This window comes from Bombus affinis, chromosome 15, assembly GCF_024516045.1.
Source record: "Bombus affinis isolate iyBomAffi1 chromosome 15, iyBomAffi1.2, whole genome shotgun sequence".
In the NCBI taxonomy this organism is placed as follows: Eukaryota; Metazoa; Arthropoda; class Insecta; order Hymenoptera; family Apidae; genus Bombus; species Bombus affinis.
In genome coordinates, this window is record NC_066358.1 from 890810 (window position 1) to 911085 (window position 20276).

At 32.0% G+C, this 20276-nt stretch overlaps 1 protein-coding gene across 5 annotated transcripts in view; it reads left to right on the plus strand.

Annotated features, from left to right (window-relative positions):
- LOC126925022 (octopamine receptor beta-2R-like) overlaps positions 1–20276 on the plus strand; it is a 543796-nt gene that overhangs the window by 290440 nt on the left and 233080 nt on the right. For 2 of the 5 annotated variants that reach the window (XM_050740133.1, XM_050740126.1), the window contains exons 1-3: positions 10729–10904; positions 18596–18777; positions 18987–19034. The gene's annotated coding sequence lies outside the window, so the exon portion shown is untranslated. Of the gene's footprint in view, positions 1–10728; positions 10994–18595; positions 18778–18986; positions 19035–20276 lie in introns of those variants that run through there. The other 3 variants (XM_050740128.1, XM_050740129.1, XM_050740130.1) reach the window with 3 other exon arrangements.

Sequence of the window (20276 nt, forward strand, 5' to 3'; positions counted from 1 at the left end):
AACAAAATTTCTAAGATTAAAAGAAGTTCTTTGAACAATTAACCAATTAAAATACTTCCTAATCTTCATAAGATTATAAGATCCAGATGGATGAAACGATGAATAAAATAGTGATGAAAAAAATATTAGGCAAATTCTTGAAATCCTTTGTTATAATCACAATATTAAACATCAGAATTCAATGACGTGAGTTAACAGAAAAAATTGCGCATGTAACGCGATTATGATACTGCAATGTTAATCCTTAGTAGGTTAATGTATACTAAAATATCGAATCATATTATTAATACATATAAGTATATTTAATACATTTTTTGTGCAATATTGGAATCTTCTACATGAAAATTAAAAAAGTGTATTCATTTGTTTCGAGCATTATTTGGATCTGAAATATGTAATTCGTAATGGGTGGAAGTTAATATTTTAGAATAAAGTACTTACATAATTTTTTTGAAGAGATAAAAGTTGTCTGTTTGCAGATTTTGAAATAATATAGATAGTTTGGAAGATTGATATAATTAAATTTATATTATGGAAGGAGAAAAATTATTCTGCGAATCAGTATATAATATTTTACCTTAGAAATAAAACAAAATATATTTTGCAGAGCATAAGAAATAACTACGTCGATATAAATTCATTATTTTTTTAGATATTTCTAATACTTTTCATCAATGAAATATCAAGCTTAACGCCTGGAAAAGAGGCATATTTATGGTAAAGCAATTTTTGTTTGTCTGTTTGCCGTATTCGTGGTAACTGTTGGGTTACACTTTTCTGTGGACTGATCCTTTTATCCACGTAAAGGATAACACGCATGTAAACAGCTAACGTGGAGCTCCTTTATCAACGTCTATACATCAAAACCGTCGGTAGTGTCCCGATAAGTGAAATATGGCTTATAAGTTAAAGCGTCTAGATTTGTCAGGCAGATAATTTTACCGACGAGATTTCTTCAAGATTGATAGGAAATATATTAGGTTGCTCGAACATGATCGAAACTTCACATTGTATTACTTCGCAAGAAAAGAAGTCAAGGAGAGTTTTACCGTTATTTGAATCGTAATATAGGTTGCTCTATAAAATATTTTGTAATTTTAGCTATTTTGTTTGTATATTGTTTTCCGATTTCCAAGTTGAGATACAGTAGAACCTCGATTTTTCGAACAGAGGTGGATTTATATTGTCCGTTTCGACAGCGGTTTGTGCAAAAAATACAAGTAAGTAATGTTTTGAAAATGTTTTGTCGTTGGTTATAAAAATATATAGAACAAAAAAACATAATTCCCAACTAAAAATGCAAGCGGTATCTTCGCTGGGTATATTTTCAACGCGGTCACGAGAAAACGCGTCAACGGAAGTCGTAAATTCTCGTTACGATTGTAATAATTGACACCACGAATAGATCGATCCCCTTATTTCGGTTAGGATAATAAGGGTGGTTGTTGTAGTATAACACTGCGATTAACAGGGTTATAAAATTTATATTTCCAACACTTAATACCCAATGAGTTACACCGTTACGTATGATATAAAGGGCGTAGACGAGATTTTGAGATACGACACTCTGAGAGATGAAGGCCCTCGTGTTGTAATAGAAGTAGCGATTGAACAGACTGAACAGACTGCCTCTTTGATCTCATGCAATTACGGAGGAAAGCTCGGTGTGGGTGTGATTTTTGAGCGCAGAAAACGGATTCCTTGCTCACACTTTTCGTTAGTAAGGTGAGCGACAACGATCTGCGATGTCCATTGGTTAGTCGATATTAATGAGTGATGAGAGGGGACGGAACCTCCTACCAATGTTGCTAGTTGATGTCTTTGTTTAAGGGGAAACCCGGATTTTCCGTTAGGTACATCTCCGCTTTTTGTGTTAGGTCACTACCCGCTTTCTCCGGAATTCTTAAGTGCGCACAATAAACCTAAGGACCTTTCTAAAAACCAGCCGAAAACACTTCTAGGATTAGAAAGTCTTTCCAGGCAAACAGATTGATTTAACCATATGTGAGAACGATGAATTTAGAAGTTCAAGTTTATGGTGGGAGTTTGCTGTTGAGTGTCGAAGCGTGCAGACGTGTGTCTAGTGCTCTGTGAAGTTCTCAAAACAACACATAACGCCCATCTGTCGAAAGCGAATCTAACAAACCTAGCCAAGTATTCTCAAACGTGCTAGTGGAAAATCCAGCACTACTAATTTCTGACCCGAATCACAGTCTCTCGACTAGTTATTTCAAATTGAATTAACTAGCTCGATGATGGCCCAAACATCTTAAACGGGCTCTGCGGAGCTAAGTTATAACAGCGCCGCTCTTCCTCCCCCGTGGCAAAGGGGCAATACATCCCTCTTTACAAACGACCCGCACACGAAAAAGCCCAAACGCAAGCTGGAAGCAATCAAAACTAATGTGAACAAGAGTCAAACTAAACTACCAGCTGGCCAAGTGACCACCTACAACAGGTTCTCAATACTGGAGATTACAGAAGAATCCATGAACACGACCGAAACGGTAAATAAACTACATACCCAAAGAATTCCTCCTCCCCCGCCAATCTTCATTGACGATGTCATCGACATTCAAACAATGATAAAGTCTATCGAGAGACATATAGCAAAATAAGCAAAATAAAAGCAAAATAAAATCAATACGTATAGTTCCATGGAACGCCAACGGTCTAACTCAGCACAAATTTGAATTAGAATTCTTCTTAAAACAACAACAAATCGACGTAATGCTCATATCTGAAACCCACTTCACCGACAAAAACTATCTCAAAATACACGGCTACAACTTCTACTACACCCAACACCTCAGCGGAAAGGCCCACGGCGGCACCGGAATCATAATCAAATCAAACATTTAGCACTACGAACTTCCACCATTCCAGAAAGACTACCTCCAAGCAACAGACGTAGCAATAGAAGACTGCCATGGTGCAATCACCACTTCAGCAGTATATTGCCCTCCCAGACACTCAATTGCTAAAAAAAATTTGATAACTTCTTTGACGCTCTGGGTAATAGATTCATAGAGGAGACTATAACGTCAAACATACCCAATGGGGCAGCAAACTTGTTACAGTAAGAGACAAAAACCTCTTGAATAGATTAATCACCAAGAATCTAAAACTACCTCACCACATATGAACCCACATACTGGCCCACTGACACTAACAAAATTCCTGATTTACTTGACTTCTTCATAACTAAAAATATCTCGCCTAGATATGTCCAAATCAACTCCTCGGCGGAACTCTTTTCTGACCATTCCCTCGTTATAGCGACAGTCAGTTCAGCAATAATCGAGAATCCACCTAATGGCCTTATTCGCAACCAACTCACCAACTGGCAGCTCATTAGAGAAGTCTTTAATCACTCAACTTCTGCCTCAATTTCACTAAAAACAAAGGAAGATATCGAAACAGCTACAGAATTCTTAAACACGAGCATAATAAACGCTATCCGCTCCTCAACACCTACTAAGACTTTTATCAGTAAACACGAATATCCCCATTACATACTAAAAAAAATCACAGAAAAACGAAGACTAAGAAGAGTATGGCAGACCCATAGAACACCGGACGACAAACGCAAACTAAACAACGTAACCAGGAAGTTAACCAAAATCATCAAAAAATATAAAAATGGCTGTTTTCAAAAATATCTCGCCAATTTGTCCCCTACAGCCGACTCCAACTACTCACTATGGATGGCTTCCAGGAAACTCACGCGTCCCCCGCAAATAATCCTTCCAATTCGCTGTCCGCAAGGCGGATGAGCACGAAGCCCTAAAGAAAAAGCCAACCTGTTCGCTAAATACCTATCCAACATCTTTAAACCCCATTTCTCCAATATCGCCTCATAAATAACAGAATACCTGCACTCTTCCTTCCAAATGTCTTCTTTAGAAGGTACAGAATTAATTCATCGTCTGAATCCCAGGAAAGCATCGGGGCATGACCAAATAAGTAATAAAGCAATTAAGGAACTACCCGTAAAAGGGATTGCACTCATCTCTTCAATCTTTAACGCAATTCTTCGCCTTGAATACTATCCCAAAACCTGGAAAACGTCATTGATTACGCTTATCCTTAAACCCGGAAAACCAATACACGAAACTAGCTCCTATTGCCCAATTAGTCTTCTACCTACTATGTCAAAACTATTCGAGAAGTTGCTAACGAATCGACTCCTTCCACTCCTAGAGGATCTGAAAACATTGCCAGATCATCAATTCGGTTTTCGGAAGCAACATTCCGCAATAGAACAAATCCATCGAATAACACACAATATCAGCCAAACCCTCGAAAAGAAAAAATACTGCTCAGCAGTATTCCTTGATATTCAACAGGCATTCGACAAAGTATGGCATGAAGGGCTTCTTTACAAACTTAAAAAAATCCTATCACACACTTACTACTCCATCCTAAAGTTCTACCCGACCAAAAGACAATTCATGATTAAATACTTAGACGCCATTACCACAATATTCCCAATAGAAGCCGCCATACCCCAAGGTAATGTCCTCGGACCCCTGCTGCTCTCCATCTACACTACCGATTTACCAATATCAACAGAAATAACTATAGCAACATTTGCTGACGACACAGCGCTATTAGCATCCCACGCCAACCCGATAATTGCCTCATCCACTCTCCAACGAGGTCTCGACTCTATGGAAAAGTGGTTCCATAAATGGGGCTTCAAAATTAATGAAAAAAAAAATCCACACATGTAACATTCACGCTGCGAAAACAGGCCTGTCCACAGGTTTCCATTAACAATATAACAATTCCTAACAAGGACACAGTCAGATACCTGGGCATGACTCTGGACAGGAGATTAACATGGAAACAACACATCATGGACAAATCGAAGCAACTCAGGGACAAACTCAAAATATTTTATTGGCTCATTGGCCGTTGCTCCAACCTAAACACGCAGAACAAAATTACTCTCTATAAGATCGTAATAAAACCTGTCTGGACATACGGCATCCAACTATGGGGAACAGCAAGTAATTCCAACATTGAAATACTCCAACGCTTCCAATCGAAAACGCTAAGATCCCTAATAAATGCACCCTGATATGTTACCAACGAAGCAATCCACCGCGACCTCAAAATACCCACAGTCAAAGATGAAATATATAAGTCTAGAGGCAGATATAACGCAAGAGTCAGCAACCAACAACTCATTAGTCACCCAACTACTTGACACGACGGACCAGATCCGCAGACTAAAAAGAAAATACTCTTTAGATTAAATCCTTACTTTCTACTAGAACCAACAATATAAAATTATTATAAACCATGTCATTGTATCACGCCAAATGAAGTTACTGAAAATTCTTAACGAGAATTGATTGTAAATATTCTAACAAATAATAAAAAGAAAAAGAAGATGCTGGGTCCTTGGACCTATTGAGGGTCGGAAGGACATAACACAGGGCTTTTCAAGATCATTTCAAGGTTAAATAAGTATCGACATGATATGCTTCTCTGGAAATCCTACATTTATTCCAAACATTTTTTTTGCATCATCCATAGTTTTTGAGATATTTACGTGTTTCCGGAGGAAACGGACATATCGTATATGTATCTCCTTAAACAGATACTGAAATCTGTATTATTAATTATCACCACCTTATTCACTTATACATTCATACCTTTCTGGCAACGATATTTCTAGCGACGGCCAAAGGAACTATCCGCTAATCGTCGCAAGACGCTGATGGGATAGAGATGTTTACCGTTGCATTGCACCGTGGGTACGACAGAACATTGAAACGTACGGTTTAACGAGACTGTCTACGCGCTATTCGTCACCAACCGGTACGTCATGCTGCCTTTACGTGACAGTCCGTGCCGTATAGTATAAACCCATCTTAATTCTTACTTCAACATGCGACTATTATCCGAACAATATTGGGTGGTAAAAGAAAATAAATATTCTAAATATGCTTCTCTCTTCTATCATTCAAATATGCTTCTATCATTCTCTCTGTATATTCCTTAATTTGGTTATTGTTCTCAATTCATCATCAGACATGTATGTAAGTGATGAAGAGATCATATATTGAGAAAATTAAAGAGAAATTTAACGATAACAAGAAAAACGATGACCCGTGAATCAGAAGCATTCATATAAGCGCAAAAATAAGTCCGCAGAACTACTAATTTAAAGTAAAACTATTAATTTGCTATTTTGGAAAGATTGAAAAATCAGATTAGAAGGCCAAGATGAAAATAATTGCGACATACTTGCGCGATAAATTATCATTTTTCATATAAAACGCAGTCTCAATTACAGTTGTTCGATTATCCGAAAAATTCGTTTATCAGCTTTTCTGTAATTAATTAATTCGGATAATTGAGCTCTTATTGTATTAACCATAGAATCTTCTATATTTTTCACCGCCTTGTTTGTATATTGATCTTCGATGTTTTAGAGATAAATATATACACTATTACATTTTAGAGAAAAGGGAATTAATTTCATTATTATACTTATATATTAATTATTATTTAACGGATCAAGCAATTTTCCTGACAGTTATATAATCGGCGACACACTTTCGAAACAGTCTTTGTTCACAATGTTGCACGTGCAAGTACAAACGTCAGAAAAGCAACTCTCGCGCTTCCATTTTATTCATATTGCTTCACGTGGACCTAACCTTAAATATTCCTCTGTATTATTCTCACGATGCAGGTGTCGGCGGTTGTTCAACCACAAACTCGCATCGAACAAACGTTTCGTCAACTTGACCTAACTGTGCTGCGAGGCTTGTAATTGATAAACGAGCCGATCGTGCGAATATTCGCGACATCCCTCGATCTCGACGTAGAAACCGCCTCCATCGACCTTTGAACTCCAAGTATATACAAGAGACGTAACTTATGGCGATTGATATGTGGCTACAGGAGAGTTAACCCTTTACTGATTGATTCTGTATAATACATACGTTGCATATACAATATAGACGAAATATTTAACTCTAGAACTATCGATCTGTAACGCGCGTATTCAAAGACATTTTAGGTTGCATATTGGTAGAAAGTTGCGGAAGGGTTTGCAATAATTATTACTTCAAAAATATTTGATTACAAATTTATTTTATCTTAAAATAATAAAATATACTTCATGGGGATATTTTCGAAACAGAGACAAAGCAAAGTGTTATGAGCGTTGAAAGTGTTTGTATAATAATAAATACAAATGGGTTTGTATAAATTTGTATAAATCCTATATAACATTGATTTTGTCCCTTCAAAATTAGCTGTGCAGAATCTCTTTATTATATAACTTATATACAAAAATTGAGCTTCTTAAAGTCATTATTTTATGATTTTATCTCGGTCACCAACGAGTTTTGAATTAAATCTTGTATTAATTTGCAACAACTGAAATTTCATGCTTCGCTAAAACCAATTTATTACGTTCTACAAAAAAAGTTAATAAAGAATTGTATTACATAGAATAACTTCGTCTGTGCTAATACGTTTGTTCATTAGTCTGCACGTATGCATATACATATACATATATATAATCATAATTTTATTTCAATAAAAGCTCATATTTTTTAAATTTTAGCAAAAGCATCTACGGATATTTTTGGTAATTTCAAAAACAGGAAGTTTACAATTCGTCGTTTTGATAGATTTGGAAGTTCTTATTTTAAAGCAGCAAGGTATGTTCTTGACCTAAATACACTTTTGATTTCTTTAGAAAGATTGTGAGAAAAAGAATGTAAAAGTCAACAGAAGTACATAGTATAATAAAACGAACAACGCAGATATAAATAGCGATCTACTAATTTGTTTTGAGATAACAACAAATTATTACAGACCTCGAATACATATAAACGTCCATAAATCTCAACAGGAAAGGAATATTTTTCAACATATACGTATAAGTGTTCTTACTTAAGTCAGAAAATAGATCTTGTTCAATGCATATAGTTCGTAGGGTCGAAATGATTAATCGTACTTACTAGCATAAATATTTGTGAGATTAAAATTTTTAAAATTCTTTCGATCTTAATTTCTTCGAATTAAATTGAAACATCAATTCCTATATCCAGAGATAATAATCACATTTACTAGTTAAATCTATTATATTTTTTAATTTATCGTTAACTCCGAATTTTTTCAATAAAGATAATGACTAATGGTAAAAGCTGTTACATATACTTTTACTTTAATTTAATCATCAAGTTATTCAACAGAAGTAGGTTACAATTATTATTCATAGAAATTGAGAATGTAGATTTTAGATGGAGATTCTAAATTATATTAACAGGGTATTAAATTATATTAACATGTTATAATAACATTAAATTATATAAATTATATTATATTATATCGGGTTCACAAAAAATAAAGACTGTTTGTCCCTTTGAAAGACCTTAGTTAACAAAATCCTAAGATTTTAGCGGGTCCTCGGGCTAGCTAAACATATACTGTGGAGATGCATCGACATCTGGTAATCATCTTGCCCGAAGAATAGGATTTGTGTGTGGCGAACCTGTTATTAAATATAGGTTTGGTGTTGATATTCAATTGATCCACACTAATTGAATATTACTCTTTATATTTCACCTCTTCGTACAAAAAACGTCTGCACACACCGAATACGCTTAGGCAATTAACACGTGATCGACTTCTAAGACAAAAGAAGTCGTACCAACTTAGCTTATAGGAACTAGGGGTCGAAACTAGGGTTTACTGTCGAGTGTCGCTACAACTATTTCTTTTTAAGGAGAGCTATACAATTACTCTATGCCTCTATTAGATAAAAACGCTCATCCCGTGACCGCAGCTATGTTCGGCGACTAGTTGTCGCCTTGAGCCCAAGCTCACCATCACAAATCTCGGATAATTATAATCGAGTTCAATTATGCAGGTATCGGGGATTTTCCAAAGAATTCCGAAGGGAAGGCCTCGGTGTCCTTCCATCTCCGACATATATATAGAGAGAGAAATAATAATAATAAATAACAATACATATAAGTAATAATAATAATAAAAATAATAATAAAAGAAAAATAAATGAAAAAAAATAAAAACTATGTAAATACCATACAGTGTTAAAAGAAGATGTTAACAAATTTTTAAAATAAATTTATTGACAACTTTCTTCTTAATTTCGGATAACTAGTCATTCTTAGTTACAGGGGATTCCATTAATAACTTCTACAAATAGTAATTTAGCAACTTTATGACTTAATCCGATTTGACAGATACAAGGAGCAGATTAGCACAGAATGTCATTTTCTAGATCAAATTTCCGTCAGTCATTTGCTTCTTTCTTTTATTTTCAGCTATTTGCTAGTTTTAGTGGGCGTTCTATTAAACCAGCGCAAGAATTAGAAATGTTCTAGATTTTATCGGTAGCGAATCTTTTTTTCCATTACAGTGAGAGCAATGTTAAAAGATCTCTCGCAATTCAAATATTAATAGACTTAGGCAAATACAGAAAACATGATTTTTCCACAAAAAAAAGAAATGCTAAAAATAATTGGAAACTAAATCAAACTAGAATTTCTAATAGCAGTATCATGGACAAGTTTATGCATTATTTATATAATATATTTGAAAAATGATTATTTGAATAACATGTTATCTTATTTAGCTATACATCATTTTGAACTAGTTATGAATATGAAATGATTTTTCTCTAGATTATTTCATTATTTTGTATTTGAATAAATTTTGATTTAAGTAATTTATTAAATATTTTCTAATGCTTTTATATTAACATTTTAAATTGCGGCAGAAATACAAATTACCTTACAGTGCCTCACGAAGACAAACAAATTTACCACAATATGGATATTTTTCAAGAACAATTTTGAGTATATTATTTTGAAAATTTGATATTGTAAAAATTCAAGTAGAAATTAGTACGTCTAAATAGAATAACAGATAATCTCACCACAACCTTCTTATGTCAGATTACTTTTTATATTATTTGAATGATTTAATTAATTTAAGTATGAAATCATTCCAAAATGATTTATTTGAATTTTATGCAAAATGAAGTTACAGCAAAATAATAGCAAAATAATTAATTATTTTACATTGTTACTTTTTATTTCATTCCAAATAAAATGTGCCTAAGCCTGATTATGAATTTTACATTACAGTTCTAATGCATTCGAATCTATAAACTATTATCTGGCTTATGTTATAATATATGTATAATTTATAGAATATATAAATCGTGAGAGCTACAGACACTTATAGAAATAGGGCAGTTGAAATTTCATTTTTTGCTAAACCATCCACTTTGATCATTTTATTCACAAACTCTAAATTCATTAAACGATTCATTCCTAACCTAAAATCTCAATCGACCCGTAAATCCATTATTTGCCCCTTGTTACACGTTCCTTGTCCAAACTTGACTCACTCAACCTTTTTAGTTAACGGAACAAGATAGAACAAGAAAAGCAGCATTCGAAGAACAAACAACGAAGAAGCACGGAGCGGGAGCTAAATAACAGCGGTGAGAACTTGGTCGAAGGTGGAAAAATTCGTGGCACGTCGGGAGCTGAGGATTCGATAAATTCATGGGCTTTCGAGGAGGGTAAATGACGAGGCGTGCCAACAGCGCGATGCTGGAATCGCTTGGAGCCGCGTGCGTGCTCGACCCGACGATAAATTAATTCTTGCCAGTGAACGACGCGATGCCTTTTGAACACACGCCAGTGGCTTGGATCGATTCGAACCACCCCTTTAAGGAAACGCTTTGAACTCACCTTCTCAGTAGGATACTAGACCATGGAGTGGACAGGTGTCGGATGTACATACAGTGTAGGACAAAATAATAAGAGGCTTTACATACGATGAGCCATTCAGAAAAGATATTGATCAACTCCAAAATTGAAAAATAAAGAAAGGTGATTACATTATAAACATTATTCTTTAAACTTATCTTGGACTTTACTATCTATTATTTATATCATCTCCTTACAACGAATTTATGGAGGTAAGTCATTTCTTTTTTACGGATCGAACATCAATCCTGTGAATATCTTAACATCAACCGGTTGGACATTGAAATTAAGAAATTGACTTGAAGTGGAGTTGACCAGTTGGTCTTCTGAGAAACTTATATGTAAAGATGAACACAATACGTTTACATGATGTAGAAGTATCGCGCTAGCTAAGATTACTAAACCAATTAAAATAAATCGTGTCAGACTTTGTTGTTTTTGGAAAGTGTTTGCCAGTATTTTTGATGAAATTAATGTTTACTTTTATTGAGACATGATTACATGCGATAGATCACAATTGTGGAACCTGTTATGAATATGTTATGCTTGTTATTTGAGAAACATTGTTTCATTAGTACTGTGATAAGATCTGACTATCGTGATTATATCGGTAATATTTGAAACAAATAAGAAAATGCACATACACAATACAAGATAATATATATATATTAGTAATATAAATGTATATTTCATAGAGGTTACAAAAATACTTAAATAATCAATTATCCACTATATATGGTTATCTTTAACACTTATTATGTGTTTAATATAATGTTACATAATATGATCATAACAGCCATACACTTCCATTTCCTCTCCAATTTTTACTTTTCATTCATTTTCATTCATTTTATGAACATTTCATAAAAAGTCCATTCTTTTTCCTTCATATTCAAGTACTCTTTATTTCTTTCTTTTCTGTACGAACGTTTACTTCGTTGCAATTTGACGTAAAACGGACGTGATCTGTAGAATTCATAAAACGCGTAAAACAATCGAACGGAAAAATGTCGAATCGTTCGATGGAAGTTCTTAAAAGCGATTTTCAGTACCCATATCATGATGGATGAATACACCGAACCACGAGATCTGATGAAAGTTTATGAAATGTTGTTTCGGAACGACTGCCGGGCGAAAATTGATAAATCCTTGCTGGTAATTGCTATACTTAATCGTTGCGTGTTTACCCCATCAAAGATCGATACCGAATAGTTTAATCAACGATAAATTTGTTCTAAGTAGATGTAATTTAATTTGGTTTACATAATTAGAAAAGTTGAAGGAAGTAATATGTTATGGTTTTACCAAACACGAAAGTGGAAAAATTATCTTCTCTGTAGAAATGGAATCTAACGCAAATAAATATCTGTATATTAATATGAGAATTAGAATTCATTAATAAAATAAATTTTAAATACTTCTTGTTTTACTTTATTAAATGATTTTCTTTCATTTCGTAAATTTTTATTTCCTTTAATAACGATCATTGTGTATTAGAATTAAGGAGATAAATAAATATTATAATATTATTTTCAAATAATTAAAATATTTAACTCCACTTAATGAAGCCGTAAAAAATTAGAATTTGTTATAACGTAAAATTTAAAATACTTATTCCTTTACTCTACTAAGTAATTTCCTTTCATTTTATACATTTCAATTTTTCTTATATAGTCATTATATTCATATATAGTAGCCATTACATAATTAATGAGATAAATAAATATTATTTTCTAATATTTGAAATATTTCTCTCCTGTTTCTGAGATTATTAGAAATATAATTTTAATTTTCATTACTTCTCTCAAGGCTATGAATTTATAAGAAATTTATAGATTCCTATAAATTCATGTATGGAAAAATATATAATCGTCAACTTATGAATCTATGTGTGTATATGTGCGCGCGCGCACGCGTGTATCGTATAAATACTTGTCAGTCAATGTTTGTTGTAAGATTTTAATAGGAAATATATTAGAATAAATTAAAAAAATTATCTAATCCAGGGCGACACATAGCAAAAAATTTAAAATACACATATTGCCTATTTTCATCCATGGTTCGCATACGAAATTTCAAACTTAATCGATAAGAATCAATTAATATTTGACAAACAGAAAGAAAATAAAAACATGTTTCTAAAGTTCAAATTTGATATATATTATTTATTATAAAAAATTTACAGGATATCATTTTTCGATAAAAAATTTAAACAAAAATTTTTTCCTACGATCAACATTTTTCAAGATATTTAAAAGATATGCTTTTAATTTTTAACTTTGAAAGTTGTTTTTATTTCTTTAATATCGATGTTTGTAAATAAAGAAAGGAGAGTACCATTTTATTATTCATTGAACTCTGTGAGTAACGACTAACGAAACATTTCTCTTTGCATTATCTCTCAAACAAATTTTGCTAAAATCGGTACGTGTGGACTGACTATATTCTCTCGTTAGAACTGAAAGTGTTATATGATATACTAAGACATTTAATTTTTAATAACTTACACAATAGATAAAAAATGGAAAGTATGAAACTTTATTATATTGGGTCGCTATTGGAAAGTTTGTGCCGATTTTCAGTAGGTGGCTTAGGAGGATAGGTCTAAATATATCAGAATAATCGAAAACAAATGATATGTGTACATATTCTGAAAGGTGATATTTCAGGCATCTTTAGAAAAAAGTTTGATTAGGATACATTAACTTTTGTTAGTTTTATACGTTCTTAAATATGAAGGAAAACAAATTGCACTATAGGCATTTGATGCCGGAAAGGCAAAAATGCCACAAAAGTAGCCACTTCAAAAGCCGGTCTTCATCAGAAAGTTATGCTCTGTGTCTGGTGGGACCGGAAAGAAATCCTGTATCATGAGCTTTTACAAAATAACCAGATGATAAATTTGAAAAAGTATTGCTCGCAATTAAACAAATTACAGACAGCAATTGAACAAAAACGTTCAGAACTGGCGAATCGAAAAGGTGTCGTGATTCATCAGGACAATGCGTAGCCTCGTGTGTCTTTGACTACTCGACAAAAGCTGTTGGAGCTTGGTTGGGATGTGCTTCCACACCCACCGTATTCACCAGACATTGTACCCTCAGATTTTCACTTATTTAGGTCATTACAAAATTCCCTTAATGGCAAAAACTTTAATTCTTTGAACGACATAAAAAAATCACAGTGAAAAGTTTTTCTCCGAAAATGCTGAGAGGTTCTGAAAGGAAGGACTCATCAAGTTACGTGAAAGATAGAGAAAGGTTGTAGAACAAAATAGTACCTATATAATTCAATAAATGGATATCAGAATTTAAATGTGCTACGATTAAATTTTCTTTAAAAATCGGAACGAATTTTCCGAGCAAGCCAATAGAAGAGCTCGTTCTCAGAAATTCATGGATTATATATTCTTTTGTTTTCTATCACGAAACAGGAGGGATTGTACAATATGTGAAGCAGGAAAATGAAGCGGAAGATTTCAAAAGAGAACATTATTGACAGTCACTGCTCACAGAGTTTAATAACTAATAAAATGATATTTTCTTCCTTTTCTTTCAACATTATAATGCTAACACATGATTGGCTATAATGTTCAATGCAAAAGAGTTTATTCTCCTGAAAATAATGGATCACCGATTCTGTTACCTTCGACTCTTTCGAAATTATTGACTTACAAATTATAAACGATCGAGAATAAAACTTAACAATGTTCAGTCCTCAAATCAAGTAGTAGTAGTAGTTCACTATCAAACTGCATATTTTGATAGAAAAAGAACATTTTAAACAATCTTCATTATTTTATATTATCTATGAATTCCATTTAAAGTTTATAAATGCTAAACGATATAGATATTAATGGACTGTTAATGTAATTGCATAGAGTTGTGATTTTTGGAATACAAGAGATTATATAGGGTGTCAGATTCATTTCATAAAACATTGTTAAGATATTCCGTGAGTAAAGATAAAAATAAAATGTTATGATCTTACACAGACTTTATGGAAAAGTTATAATAAAAATACGCATTACTATCGGGCTTGCTTTTTGTCCAATAAAACGTAGAGGTGTTGAAATATTTTTCCATATGTAAATTTCTGGTGGCGTAATATCTGGTGATCTTAGATACCAAAAAACCAAACCACCTCGACCTTTATCGTTGAGATTTATTCCGTTATAACCCAAAACCAATCTGTTAAAACAAATTTGTTGTCATTTCATATTTTTATTATAACTTTTTAATAAACCTCTTATGAGTCTATTTTAACATGACATTTTCTTCTTATTTTTATTTATAGAATACATTGACGTCATTTTGCAGGAAGAGAACACTTTGTAACGACTTAGGAAGTGAACATAACGTTATTCGTAAAAGATAGGAAATGTTCACGCGCTTGTGAATTTATGTTATCGTCAAGATATGCAAATTCGTGTAACTTAAAAATTCGCAATGCGTTAAATATGTAAAATATACGCGTATCAAATATATAATAACCATAAAAATAGGTGAAATATTTTTTTTCACAACATATTCCGGTTTATCTAAGTATTTATTTATATTCTTGCATATCTCTGCATAATTTTACGTAATTAAGCATATTTTAACGCACTACACATGGTTTATTATATAGAATAAATTTTACAAAGAACTTAGAAAAACCACTATCTTTTAACAATCTTACACAATAAGTGTTAAATCAAATCATATAAACTATGGTTTACCTTGATACGTACTGTGATTAATTTATACGTAGTTTCCTGTGCAGCTAATCTTAAGATTGCGATATTTTTAAAACGATTATATTATGGATAGAAAAAAATATTGAAGAAAAATTTAATGCTTCGAAATCAGTATATATATATGAATATAGGAGTAATATATGATATATGAATGAAGGATCATTGAACCATATCAACCAACAAATATCTTCATCTTCTATAAGTACGTATGCCAAAAATTACTAGTTTAAAATTTATTTAAAATATTATTAATAAGAATTAATTTATTAAAATTGATATAATAAAAATTGAAAACTTTATTATGACTTGTAATTTACGAAATTATTCTAGCATACTATGTTAGCAAATGTAAAGATGACAACGGTTCAATGGTTCAATGGTTCAATTATCCTTCATTCCACTTTAGGCACGTTACTATCTCCTTTAGATTGTTGTATGGAAGATTTACTTTTATTTGTCATTACACCGAAATAATTCAGTAAATTTCAAATTGTAATAACTTTTAAACTAACAATTTTAAGATACATTATGTGTGGCTACCCTAATACCTATTTTGCAGAGGAAATAAAAATGCATCAATCCAGTGTATGTAAGAATATAATATCTATTGTATGTAGGAGGTCATGTTGCTTTTTTTAAATATTACGATGGACAAAAATACAAAAAATGTTTCAACAAAAATGTTTTATCATGAATCTTGTTATGCACGGGAATTTACTAGTATGAATTACTTGTAACTTATGGCTTTTTAAATTTCATTAGTAACAGTATCAGCTTAATTTTGCAAAAGGGTACTGTACGTTTACCCATATTAATATTCGAATATGCACACTACGTCTGTATTTGTTGCTTTGTAGAATTGTACAATTAAACGTTATTGTTAAGAAAACATTATTTACTATTTAAGCTGCGATAAATGAGTCATATCCTCGTAAAGTAGCAATACGATATTTAATTTATCCTCTCTTATACAAAGCTATAAATACAAAGATAATGTTGTATCTGAATATTTACGCGAGTAATGTACATATGTGAACCATTTAATTTCATCCTATAATATTCCATGTCTCCATCTATTCGTGGGTACAATACAGGGATAAAATAAAAAAATATATAAAAATACATCGGGCAGATCAAACTGTCATATTTCTCTAGAATTAACGAGGTTCTTGAATAATTAGAGTCTACGAAAGAACAAAGAACCGTTTGGTAAGAAGCAAACGTTCTAGTATACAGATACGTGCCTTCATGCAAGTTTGCCGCCGCTTTCACGGGAAGTTCAACATTCTTAATTACACGGGCTGTAGAACTTTAAAGACGCCGTTGGAGGTAAGCCCATCCTCCATAGTTCGCCGAGAATCCTAATTCTCAGGTAGACACAATGATCGCGTTCGCGGCATTAATTTTATAGGGGAACTTTCGTAATTTGACGCAACAACGTCGGTGAGAATGCGATAGTATCATCATGCTACCACCACTCTCGAAACTTAATATTACACTTCGTATAAGTAATACCAAAATTTGTCATTAAGCGGGATCCTCAGCTTTCGTTTCACTTGGATTACGTGCTATCGATTTATCGTATTTGAATTAGATTATTTTACAAGGTAAAACTTTCATCTGGAAATGGTATTTAATCTTCCGTAGACCGATTCACGATCCAAAGTCTGAACGAAATCTTACATTTAATTTTCATTGACAAAATTTTTACTTCTTTAAATAAAATTTTAACAAAAAGAGAAAGGATTAATAACAGCATGTAATCAACATTAGCTATATGTCACATATCAATGTATTTAGAATATTGGATTGTTGATTATACATTAGGTTTAGTAGATTGTATTTCGAACTGAAGTAAAGTTCAGTCTGATTAAGTTGTTATTTTTATAAAAATGCTGAATATCCAAAAAGACAGGCAGACATTATATCTTACATATAAACGTAAAAAACTGAGCCTAGAAAAATTCACAAACCGTCAGCGAAGATGAATGGATTACAGTTGACGAAAAAAAGTAGGTCACACATGTAAGTAGTAAACAGAAGGAAAACAAAAGAAAAGTAGAGTATTCACGATACGTAAAAAAATGCTGACTTTGCGTCTGCCGATTACTTCTGCTTGGCTGAACACGGCCCGGAGCGTGGACACCAGTTAAAGAGTGATATAACCGATACATTTTTCAAGGGGATGTGCTGTTTCCCGTTACGGGGTTGCAAAATGTTTCAGATGTAACTTGCTTCCTCGCTTGTTTTTATATCATATACTGCAGTTACTATTACTGCAGTTAATACTGCAGTTACTATTGGGTTGGCAACTAAGTGATTGTAGATTTTGTCATTAGGAGGTATTGATAAAGTCCGTAAACACTTAGTTGCTAATCTAATACAATGTATAAGTTCATCCACTTCGAATATTCACGTTATTTTCAAATATAAAAAATTTAAAGAGTGAAACATACAACCTTTTAAAATAACTTAGTGTAAATAATAAACTGAATAATCAAGAGATATTTATTTATAATATAATTTCATTATAATCCAAATTTTAAACGATAATTGTAGATTAAAATAATACCATTTGTGTAAACACATCAAGGAATTAAAAATTATCATTTAGTATTAATCTAAAATAATAAGTTAAGCGACTTAAAAACATTTATTCATGATACGATTCCAGTATAATTTGAATACTTATGAAATACTTATGAAGTAATCATTACAGTTCCATTTACATAAACCTGTCCTCAACTAAGAGAATATTGTCCAATAGAATTCCTCGTATTTACCATTTTTTTCTTTTTATATTTGCGTGTAAAATTTATTTCTTTGGTTTGCTGGTATTGCAATGATTATATCAATTACTAACAATATCAAGTTTAGCTTAATTTTAAATCGTGTATTAAATTCATATTCGTGAACCAGGTCTATGCGAATTTTTAAACTGTTGAAGATTCAAAGAAATTACTATAATGATGCATATTCGAATAATTCCATAAATGTGAAATGCATGCTAAATGTAAGGAAAATATCTTCTTTCTGCCACGTTTCCTGTATTTTTGAACGGTAAAATTAATTACAGGACGAATATAAATGCTTCTGCGGTAATGCGAAATTGAAATAAATTAAGAGCGTTAATGAGATTAATGATAATGTATTAACAAAGCAAATTGAAAGGAAAGAATTAATTAAAGCTCGGCCATAAATAAAAGTCGAAATGAAAGTTATAGAAGATTTGAACGTATTTATAAAAAGTAACAGCAGGTAATTAATTTAAGAAATTGCATCATTTCTTTTCTGAATATTTTCTGTATTTTTAGATAGCAACTTCAGTACTTTTCAATAATATACTCTCCTGATATTTATTCTCTTTCTTTGGCGAAATTGAAATATAGAATTTACTGTAATTAATTTTCTATTGTTGCAATGACGGAAAAGGTTGGTAATAATATACTTCGTTTCATTCGTTTCAGATTCAACGATATAAAATTTCATATCTGCTCGCAAAAGAATTTTTCAAGGTGAGTAAAAAATGCAATTTAATTCAGTTTTTTATTTCAAATAATAGGATTATTTTAAATTTTGATTTTTAAAGAAGTTAAATTAATTAATTAGGGGAACGAAACAAAATATCGAAACTAATGAAACAGATCGATTATTTAGTATAGGAGGCACTCTGTAGCAGATTGCAGAAACTATAGAGCATCTATTAAAATGTAGATAATAATATAATTAAGGATAATAATGTACTCTAGACAACAAAGTAATAAAAACAATTAATTTGCATTTTAGATATTAACAGAATGTTAATCAATAATTCAAAAACAAAATGATATGTTAAATAACTAACGTTTATACGTCATTTTGAACCGATTCAATCGACAAAATTAAAATTTGAACAGTTTAAAACCACAAACGATGTGTGGTGATAGATCTATTTAGCATCTCGTCTGTGTTAAAATATTAGGTCATCCCATAAGTTCGTTCCGCTTTTCGAGCGGTTATATATGTTAAGGTTGTTTACATACCTTTCAGTTTCATGAAAAAATGTAATCCCCCTCTCGTTGTACAACTTCTTCCTATTTTTCAAGTGCATTGATCTCTTATCGCCGTATGTTTATAATTCGACACATGAAATGTATACACAAAAGTCGGCACGAACTTATGGGATGACCTAATATATTAATATCTTAACTGAAATTTGTTAAAGAAGTCGGTGAATAAATTAAATTTTTTAAAACGTCAAGTATTTGCATACTTTTTGTATTTTACGCTTAAAGGAATAGGATTGTGCTATAGTGTACTTATACTACGTATGTACTACACGTGTACTACATACTTAAAAATGAAAGGCCTATTTAAAGATAAGATTGATTATCGAACGGTAATGTTCCTTCATTTCTATTTACGATTAATGCAAAAAAACTTGACTATTGTTAGTTTGAGAAAGATTGTTAGTTCATTTAGACTATTGATGAAAATTCTTATTCTTATTAAAGAATATAATTATTTGCAGATTTTGACTTTTAAAGGGAAATAATTGGTTTTCATATCTCGTTTAAAATAATAGTAGGTTATTTTCTAGCTTTTATTTCTAAGGTATAAGAAAAGGAATATCAGAAACCTAGAAAGTGTAGTATTTCTAGCATCAAATAATTTTTTCTTATTTCATCAATCTTGAAAGAAATAGAGACACGAGAACAAAGAAACTTTGAATAGCAACCTCGTCATTAATAAAGGAACGAGATTATACACTGTCGGCG